We start from the raw sequence: 11,429 nt of genomic DNA, 5'->3' as shown, positions 1-11,429 counted from the left end.
CTAGTTGGGAAGACATGTAAGTGCATCTAGTGCCACCCTAGTTGGTTTTGGAGTATTGATGACAAACCTAGTTGAGGGACTAATGTGTTTGTGAGAATTGCAGGATAACACTGGTAGAAGTCCCTCATTGATTCAATTTTCTTACCAGAGATGACCCCTAAAAATGTATGAAGACATTGATGTCAAAGGTGGTATATGAAGATATTCACATTGAAGACTATGACAAGAGAAGACATCGCATGAAGCCTGTGGAGCTCGAAGACTTAGATCTTTCGTACCTCTTTTTCCTCTTCCTTATTGAGTCATAGGAACCACCGTACTGTTAAGTGGGGTCCAAGAGAACCATTCAGAATGACTGAAGTGATGCTTAAACAAAACCTATGTCTTCGAGTGAAGACTATGAGAGCGAATCTTGTCCAGAGTCAGACAAGTCAGCTTTGCTTGTAGCCCAAGTAAAGTTGCCTTGTGAGTTTGAAATCTGACCGTTGGAACACGTGTCAGTTCCTTAGTGACCCAGGGTCATTTCGGACAAATCAGGTCGGGTTGCCTAGTGGCTATAAATAGCCCACCCCCTACAACCATAAACGGTTGGCTGCTCAGAGTTAGTGTACGGCTTTTGTCGTTTGAGAGCAACCCACCTCGAAGCCTTTGAGAGAGAATTCCTTGCGAGGATAAAGCCCTAACCACCCAGAGCCAAAGAGAATTAGGCATCACTTAAGTCTTCGTGTCTATGTGATCTGAAGACTTATTACACTTGAGGACTGTGCATCCTCCAGCCGGTTAGGCGTCGCGTTCTGAGCATCCAAGAGACATTGTGGATCGCCGGTGAACGAAGTCTTTGAAGGTTTGGGAGTCTACCTTGAAGACTTACCAGAGTGATTGGGCGAGGTCTGTGTGACCTTAGCTCAAGGGGAATACGGTGAGGACTGGGTGTCCTGAGCTGCGTGTTCAGGACTGGGTGTCCGGGACTGTGTGTCCTCAGGTTTAAATACCTAGCTGCCCTAACCAGACGTATAGTTGTCACAGCAACTGGAACTGGTCCAACAAATCATTGTCTTCAACGAGTCACTGGTTTCATCCTTCCCGTCCCTCTACTTACTGTTACTCCTTGTGAAGTCATTGTATGATTGCACTATCTTTTGTCTTCACTATGTGACTGCGTGTTCTGTTTGGCTTCATAATATCTTCCTACCTGATCCTTACTGCATTGCTGCTATTAGTCATTGTGCTCTCACTTGAATACTTGACTATGGCTTGCCTAGTGTAGTCTACCTTCCGCTGCATGGTAATTGGTTTATTTCTATCATTTGTCTTCGAAACTTCCACATTTTGAAGACTTTCATAAAAATCGCCTATTCACCCCCCCTCTAGTCGATATAACGCACTTTCAATTGGTATCAGAGCAAGGTACTCCCTTGTTCTGTGTGATTCGGTTTAACCACCTGGAGTTTTAGCTATGTCGACTGCAGGGATAATCAAAGTCTCCACTACGTGCCCCGTCTTCGATGGAACTGAATATCCCTACTGGAAGAATAAGATGCGCATGCATCTTGAAGCCATTGACGTCGACCTATGGTATGTCGTCAAGAACGGCATTCCCAAGGCTGAAGAAGGTGTCACTGCTGCTGATGTCAAGAAGTTCGTTCAACTGGACTCTACCGCCAAGAATATCATCTGTGGTCATCTGACCAAAGGACAGTATGGCCGTGTGAGTACTTTGGAAACATCTAAGCTGGTCTGGGACTGGCTCTCCAAGGTCAACGAAGGCGTCTCAACCCAGAGAGATCAGAGAATTACTGTCCTTCGCAACCTCTTCAACCGCTTCAAGCGAAATGACAATGAGAATGTCCAGCTCACATTTGATCGACTCACTGACATCACAAATGAGCTTCAAGCCCTCGGCGCTACTGAGATCACCAAGCATGAAGTCGTCAAGACACTACTGAGATCACTTGACAGTTTGTTTGACACCCTAGCCCTGATGATTGAAGAACGACCTGATTTCAAGACACTCGATCCGTCCGACATACTTGAGAGGCTCAACACACATGAGTTTCAGCTTTCTGAGAAAAGAGATATCTACGGTCCACACTATGGGCGAACTCGTGCCTTGAAGGCAAAAGCTGTCTCCTCATCTAAAGAAGAATCTGACAGCAGTTCTAATGATCCTGAAGACATTGGAAAGGAACTTGCTATGCTTGTGAAGAAGTTCCAAAAATTCACCAAGAAGAAAGGCTTCAGAAAGTCTTCACGATCAAGCTCAAGGAATGATGAAGCTTCTGCTCATGACTACAAGAAGAAAACATGCCACAAGTGCAAGAAAACTGACCACTTCATCTCTGAGTGCCCGCACTGGGACAATGAGAACAGAAAGAAGAAGAAGAGCAAGGAATATGACTCTGACGACAAGAAGAAGAAGAAATACTCAAAGTCTTCTTCCAAGTCTTCCTCAAAGTCTTCATCACACAAGAAGAGCTCATCTGGCAAGGCACGTGCATTTGTTGGCAAGGAAATGGATTCAGAGGAGGAGTCCGCTTCTGAGGAGGTGGAGGTGGAGTCTAAGGAGGAGTCCAATTCTGGCGTTGCAAGTCTGGCTACAGCATACGTTGCCAAGTCCATCTTCAACACTGAAGACAATGGCTTCACCACCGACACCGATGCAAATGACAAGGACTACTCTGCTCCTACCTACTGCTTCATGGCACGCGGTGCCAAGGTAAACTCACGCACTACTCACTATCAAACATCAAGTGACGATGACTCTGATTGTGGTTCAAAACCCAGCTACAAAACACTTGCTAAAATTGCAACTGAACAACAGAAAGCCATGGAACATATTCAAAAACCGTTAGACAAAAGCGATGATCTGTTAGGCGCTGAAATGACTCGATTTGAGTCCTTAATTGAAGACATAAAAAATCTTCACGTTATGTATGAGGAACTTGAAAGTCGTCATGAAACGCTCTCAACAACTCATGAAAAGGTTTCCTATGATTATCTTCAAAGGAAGCAAGATCTTGAGAAATTGAGAGCGGCTCATGAAGATCTTCAAAAAGAAAATGAGTCACTTTGCGCCAAACAGATCAGTTCCGCTCAGGAAGGATTTGAACCACCATGTCTTAAATGCATTGAGTGTGAAAATGCTACTTCTGTTGTTGAATGTTCTACTGCTGCTACTGTTGCAATATCTTCAACTGTTGATGTGGGAACTAACCCCTCTACTGAGGATACCACTGCTATTGCTGATGAGAATGCTAGGTTGAAGACATTGCTTGAAACAGGGATGCACAAAAGTCTCAAAGGGCATCAGACACTATGTGATGTCCTCAAAAGACAGATCCTGAACCGAAACCCTAGGAAAGAGGGTGTTGGGTTCGTAAGGAAAATGAATGCTGATGGCTCTTACTGGAAACCTGAGCAGCACCCCCAAACCACATGGGTTGCTGCAAAGGAACCTTCAGCAGATCCATCCAATCTATCTGGATTCACTTGTGCTAACCCCGTTGTCAATGATGAATCCTTTGATGCAAACTATAAACTGTTTAAGAGTCAGAAAGGTGAAGTGTTTGCTAGGTACATTGGTACTAACTGCAGGAATGGACCGCCTATGAAGAAGATCTGGGTTCCGAAAAAGTGTCTGGAGAATCTTCCTGTGAATGTCAACATGACACCACACGTGAAGAAGACAAACCTCAGACCACAGGCTTCATACGGTCCAAAGGCTTCATACAGACAGAGGACTCACTTGAGTCGCACTAACGCAAATGTTTTGCAGGGAAACCATACTCAGGCCTATGAATATGAGCGCAGTTCATCAAACCGCCATGTTCATAAGACCAAGAACTATTATGTGTATTCTTATGAGTACTATTGTCCACCTGCAAGACTTTTTGCTAGGGCTCCAAAGCCAAAATTCTCAGACGCTGCACTTAGACTTATTGCTTCTAAGCCACCCTTGAAGATGTGGGTGGCTAAGAAAGCTTAACTCTCTTTTGTAGGGAAAGGTCTCCAGCAGAAAACCAAAATCGTCTGACGCTATTTCTGGGGACCTTAAACATCTTGTAGGGCGCAAGATCAAATGCCCGAATGGTCTTACTATGTACTTCGTTCCTGAATCGCTTGCTACTCTCCCTATCAGTCCTAATCTGGATCTAAGCTTTCATAACCCACTGGTTCGTCAAATGTTTTTGCTTCACAATTCTCTTCGTGAAGCCTATCCCCCTAACTGCACTGTAGGGTACGACACCAGCGTCTTCAGAATGGATTATTGATAGTGGGTGTACCAATCACATGACTGGCAAAAGAAGCCTTCTTATGGACTCAACCTTACGTCCATCCGACAAGAGTCACATCACATTTGCTGACACTGGTAAAAGTAAGGTATTGGGTCTAGGTAGAGTTGCAATCTCAAAGGATCAACACATGGATAAAGTCATGCTTGTTGAATCCCTTGGCTTCAACTTAATGTCTGTCTCAATGCTTTGCGATTTGAACATGATCATAATATTTGGAAAATATCGCTGCGTTGTTCTAATGGAATCTGACAAGTCTCTAGTGTTTGAAGGGTATCGGATAATGACTTGTACGTGGTATATTTCTTAGCAGGACCACAACTTGCCATATGTCTTCTAGCAAAGGCTTCAGAATGCTGGCTCTCGCATCGGAGGCTAGGGCATGCCGGCATGAGGAACCTCCACACCCTTGCAAAGAAGAAGCATGTCATAGGAATCGAGGGCGTCAAGTTCAAGAAAGATCACTTATGCGGTGCCTGTGAAGCAGGGAAGATGACGAGGGCCAAACATCCCTCGAAGACAATCATGACAACCACCCGACCCTTCGAACTGCTCCACATGGATCTTTTCGGTCCCACTCATTACTCAACTCTTACTACTACTGCTTGCCTCTATTGCTTTGTTATTGTTGATGATTATTCTAGATATACTTGGGTGCACATAATCCTCTACAAGACTGAAGTGTAGGATGTCTTCAGACGCTTCGCCAATCAAGCAATGAACAATTATGGCGCCAAGATAAAGCACATCAGAAGTGACAATGGCACTGAATTCAAGAACACTGGCCTTGATACATATCTTGATACCTTGGGCATCACACATGAATTCTCAGCCCCATACATGCCATAGCAGAATGGCATCGTCGAACGCAAGAATAGAACACTCATTGAGATGGCCAGAACAATGCTAGATGAATACAAGACCCCAAGAAAATTCTGGCCTGAAGCCATTGATACTGCATGCCATACAATCAATCGTGTTTATCTTCACAAGCTTCTGAACAAGACATCTTATGAGCTCCTTACTGGCAAGAAGCCAAATATCAGCTACTTCAGAGTATTTGGTGCCAGGTGCTGGATCAAGGATCCACATCACACTTCAAAATTTGCACCAAAAGCACATGAGGGTTTTATGCTTGGATATGGAAAGGATTCGCACTCCTACAGAGTCTTCAATCTCTTTCATTATAAAGTGGTTGAAACAGTGGATGTGCGATTTGATGAGACTAACGCTTCACAAAGAGAACACCTGCCAAATGTGCTAGATGAAGTTCCATCCAGCGAATCAATCAAGCTGATGGGAACTGGAGAAATCATGCCCTCTGAAGCTCAACCTGAAGAGGAACTCATCATCTCCGCACCTGATCAACCTGAAGATAATGCTCAGCCTGAAGACAATCCCTCTAACAACGACAATGATCAGCAAGAGCAAAATCTTCATCCTGTACATCCTTGCGTTGCCAATGAAGTGCAGATTGAGAGAATAATTGATAGCATCAATGCACCAGGTCCACTCACTTGATCAAGGGCAACTCAGCTAGCAAATTTTCATGGTCACTTCACATTCGTCTCAATAACAGAACCCAAGAAAGTTGAAGAAGCCTTCATGGAACCTGAATGGATTCAAGCTATGCAAGAAGAGCTTCAACAGTTTGAGCTGAACAATGTATGAACTGGTTAAGCGTCCTGATCCTCGGAAGCACAACATAATAGGCACCAAATGGATATACCGCAACAAGCAAGATGAGCATGGTCAAGTTGTCAGAAACAAAGCTCGTCTCATTGCTCAAGGATATACTCAAGTGGAAGGCATTGACTTCGATGAAACATTTGCTCCTGTGGCTAGACTTGAAGCCATACGCATACTGCTGGCCTATGCAAATCATCATAACATACTTCTATATCAAATGGATGTGAAGAGCGCCTTTCTCAATGGCAAAATTGAAGAAGAGGTGTATGTTGCACAACCGCCTGGCTTTGAAGATCCAAAACATCCTGACATGGTATACAAGCTCAACAAGGCACTGTATGGCCTCAAACAAGCCCCTCGGGCCTGGTATGACACACTCAAATACTTCCTGAAGAGCAAAGGCTTCATACCTGGTTCCCTAGATCCCACTCTCTTCACAAAGACATATGATGGTGAACTGTTTGTGTGCCGAATATATGTGGATGACATTATCTTCGGCTGCACCAATCAGAAGTATAGTGAAGAGTTTGGATATATGATGCAAGAGCAATATCAGATGTCCATGATGGGAGAGCTGAAGTTCTTCCTCGGTCTTCAAATACGACAGCAACGCAACGACATCTTCATATCTCAAGAAAAGTATCTCAAAGATTGCCTGAAGAAGTTTGGTATGCAAGACTGCAAAGGCTTCACGACGCCAATGCCAGCCAAGCATCATCTGGGTCCTGACGACAATGGTAAAGAGTTCGATCAAAAGGTATACCGCTCCATGATTGGTTCTTTGCTTTATCTATGTGCATCTAGGCCATATATTATGCTTAGTGTTTGCATGTGTGCTCGATTTCAAGCGGCACCAAAGGAGTCGCATCACTTAGCTGTGAAGCAAATTCTTTGATATTTGACTCACACCCCAACTCTAGGATTATGGTATCCAAAGGGCGCAGAGTTTGATCTGGTTGGATTCTCGGATGCTGATTATGCTGGTGACAAGGTGGATCGCAAGTCTACATCAGGCACATGTCATTTTCTGGGACGATCACTTGTATGTTGGTCTTCAAAGAAGTAGAACTGTGTATCTCTCTCTACTGCTGAATCTGAATACATTGCTGCTGGATCTTCCTGCGCTCAGCTTCTGTGAATGAAGCAAACACTCAAGGACTATGGCATTCATCTGAAGCAAGTGCCACTCTACTGCGACAACGAAAGCGCCATCAAGATTGCCAACAACCTAGTTCAGCACTCGAAGACAAAGCACATTGAAATTCGTCATCACTTTCTCAGAGATCATGTTGTGAAGGAAGATATTGATATCATACACGTCAACACTGAAGAGCAATGGGCAGATATCTTCACCAAGCCCTTGGATGAGAAGAGATTTTGCAAGTTACGGTGTGAGCTAAATATCTTGGAATCCTCAAATGTCCTGTGAGTAGGCACACATCCTAACACTTATGCATATTGATGACTTGGATGTGCAACACACGAAGAAAAGTATATCTTCAATCAATGAAGACATACATTCTAAGTGTGAATACATTAATTTGGAATTTGACTTCGGAGCGCCACGATAATTGTGCGCCGTGTCTGGGTCTAATACTTCCTATACAGTGGGTAACGCCACCACCAAACTTTTTGTTTGAAGTGCTTCACTCATGGTGTTACATTAGCTATGTCTTCACATTTGGTTTGGCTTCAATCTCAACATGTCTTCATGATTATCTTCACTATGTTGATTATATATATATACTAGTGTTCTGTCCTCTACAACATTCACTTATAGCTATGTCTTCTTGTTGAATCTTTTGAACTAAGTGAATGTGATCGGACCCTAACCTCTCTATGCTTTCTATCTCAAACTCTATCTCTCCAAATCATATGCATTCTATTGAAACTGTCGAATGTCTTCTCTGCGTCCTTGTCAGCAGAAGATACAAAGACAAACATTAAGTCCGTTTTCAATGCTCATTCCTTCACCTGAAACCCGGAGAAGTGGGAACGACCACCCGACAATCCAGGCGTGCGTGGGACGTGGAACAACCCCCGATATGCTGCATGACAACCACGTGCCCATCAGATGTGAATCGCCAGGGGCACCTGTGTAATAACGCAGTGCCGCCCCTGTACCTATAAATACACGCCTCACCACAGTCATTATCTCTTCTTCCACTCTCACATGAACCCTAGCGCCACCGCTAGCCCTCGACGACGCTGGCGACGAAGCGCTTCGCTACCGCAACCTCTCCGACGCCGTCTTCACGCCGACCGCGGACATCATCCTCTCCGCCGTCGCCGTAGGTGTCCTCCGTCGCCAAGTTAGGGCATGGAAGATCGAACTGCTCGGCCTCCTCTTCCACTCCGTCTAGCAGTTCTTCGTGTGGTAAATAAAACTTCCTTTTTACGGCCCCGTTGATCCTATAGCTTTGTCACTTTCTACCACAAGCAGTTTCTATTCACACAAGTTGGATCTCTTTCATACTGCATCTCATAACATGCCTAGTATATTCACTTATGCTTCACAAAGTAGTTAGATTCCTCACTTGTACTGATCTCTGGATTCGTACAAATCTGGAACCAACTCCTTATCTATGAGTGAATGTCTTCGCACGATGAGGTCAATGTCTTCTAAACTGATTTATCTTCAAAATCTTCTGAGAATGCATATGACCTCTTCCCCTTCCCTCACACCTTAATGCTGTCACAGGTACATGTCCGTGGGAGAATCCCTTGGTTCTCATAGTCTGCATTCATTTGCAGAATTCTTACAGCATCATATAAATTCTCCCGAAGCCAGTTCCTGTTTGTCCAACAAGCGAAAACCTTTGAAGCCTTTGAACGTATTGAAGACTTTCAGTTTAAAATTCATGGCTTCAGAGAAATCTGCAAGGAAGGGTGGCAGAAAGCATCAAGGAGAAACATCAAGAGATCTGCCTGATGACCTCTCAGAGTTGTACAAGACATATCCTGAAGAGGATTACAATCAGCGCAAGACACGAATCCAATGGATTCGACGCTATTGGGCAGAACAGTGGTTCAAGTACAGATTTGTGACCAAGGAATATTCTGAAAAGAATGCCATCAAGCGACCATGGGGAGACATCCTCGACAAAAATCTTCAACCCAGGACCAGAGATGAAGCCATTGAACAAGGCTTCTATCCCTGCATGGTCCGTGGACCACAGCCTACGGATGCTGACCCATCGTCACTGCTACGGTGTCGTGACGACATTCTGTTCAAGCGCAACTTCCAGTTTGCTCAGAACTCAGCAAAGCAGAACAAGAAGACATTGGGACTAGACTTCAACCCTGGTCCTTCTGCTCCAAGGGCTGATGGCACACGTGATGCAGAACCCAATGTCGTCGGTCCTTTCTACAACCTTGAAGGTCTCATCACTCATATCTTGGTTCAAGGGACAGCCGTGAATGAGCCTGCAGATGACGCTGAATCAGATGAAGCGCCTGCAGCGCCGAAGCCAAAGAAGCTGAAGCAGCCAAAAGCTTCAAAGCCTGCCTCTGCACCAAAAATCTCACGGGCGAAGCCACTGGCAACTGCACCTCCCGAAGACAGTGTGCAGTCTGAAGATTTGTCACGCATCTCCAAGCCCCAGAAGGTCAAGATGTCTCTGCCACACACCGGCCAAGAGCTAATAGCTGCGGCCATTCTGCGCAATGATGCCATTGATCTGTCAAGTGATGAAGATCTTGCAGATGACGCTCTTGAGCAACTCATCAAGCACAAAGAAGAAGCAGAAATCTTCAATAATCTGCCTCTCTTTGACGTGGCCATCATCCACAACTTCATTCATGAATGGTTTGACACGCCCAACATGAGCTTCGACGATCTGCAGCTTCCCATTAGCCTCAGTGTCGCCTTCCATGGCGCCATTGCTTCAGAGTTAGCTATCGCCTAGTGCGTTGTTGAATTGAAGCAGAAGATTGACTTTGAGAAATCTCAGTTCAAGAAGCATATGGCCAAGCTCAGCATGCAAGAAGTGAAGAACTTAAAATTATGTTGCACGAGCTCAAGGAAGCCTTTCTCACGAAACGTGCAGAAGCTCAGGGTTCTCGTGAGCGCATGAAGGTTCTGGCTGACAGGTGTGTACAAGCCTACAATGAGGCTGAGAAGCGGAAGGCCCTTGGGCGTCCTGGCATCGACCCCAGGATGGCTGCAAAGAAGAAGAAGAAGCCCGCTACGCCTGAACCCGATGCACCAAGGCAGGAAGCAGATCCCATTGTCTTCCCAACCAGCATGACTGGCTCGAAGCAAAAAGCCCGGTCAACCGCTTCAGAGCTGAAGAAGACCAGGACTGCTGAGGCTGAAACCAGGAAGAGGAAACATCCCGAAGCCTCTCCTACTGCCCCCTCCAAGAAGAAGAGGAAGACCAAGAAAGAACGGGCTACTCCCACAGAGCCTTTGATTGTTGAACCCATTTCCATGGTTCGTCCTGATGCTGAACGCCAACTGACAATCCATGAGCCTGCTTTCATAGAGGCTCATGAAGCTGAAGACTTTCCAGCAGCTAATCCCATCGCTGCTGAAGATATTGGTCACCAGGACCATGTAGAAGATGGTGCAGTCCTTCCTCAGCTCGAGCACAGCGAACTCATCAGCATTGGTCGTCCTCTGACGCCAATTGCTCAGGATGCTTCATGGGCTGATCATCCACAAGAGGAAGAAGACTTTGAGGCCCAACCAACACCAACTCCACAGGCGTCGTCAGTGTTACGCAGGCTTCGCAAAGGACCAATGCCTCCAGTCTCTGAGTCTGAAGCTAAAGCTGCTGAAGACATTCCGGCTGCATCAGCCGATGAAGAAGAAACCCCAGAAGCTCCTACTCCCCCGTCTCACCAAGAAGCTATTCTCGAGGAGAACGTGACTGTGACTGACCCTCCAGCTCATCAAGTGGAGGTTAAAAATCTTGAGGCTGCCACCACCAACACCACTGAAGCCACTCACGCAGTCGTGGCTGAAGCTAATGTGGAGCCCTCACCCACAAAAGCACCAGAAGTCAGCGAAGCCACTGATCCCATTGCTTCTGTTCCTGCACCTGCTGTCGGTCCCCAGTTCGACTATCATGTTGAGCACATGCCTCAGGTACAGAAGCCAATCCCAAGATTGCCCAGGTTCCCAGGTCCTGCATCAGCACCTGGATCCTTCAATATCAATGGCTTCAGAGCAGACAACACATTCTTCAATAGCTCCAGGAACCCCTACTCAAGGGAAAGAATATCATATGATCGGTTCTGGAGCTATCCACAGTGAAGCTATTACTCCTGCATTCTATACAATCAAGGTCGCATCTTCCCACACAAGCGTCTTGACATTGAAGCAATAGCTGGTCTGCCCTGTCTGGAAGAAGCTCTGGATTGCTTCAAAGAAGTTGGATTGCTGCCATTCGTCACTGACCAAGAGCATTGGAATGAAGAGTTGCTGCTCCAATTCTATGCCAC

The sequence above is a fragment of the Triticum dicoccoides genome, chromosome 4A (assembly GCF_002162155.2).
Source record: "Triticum dicoccoides isolate Atlit2015 ecotype Zavitan chromosome 4A, WEW_v2.0, whole genome shotgun sequence".
NCBI lineage: Eukaryota > Viridiplantae > Streptophyta > Magnoliopsida > Poales > Poaceae > Triticum > Triticum dicoccoides.
This window is presented reverse-complemented; position numbering follows the sequence as displayed.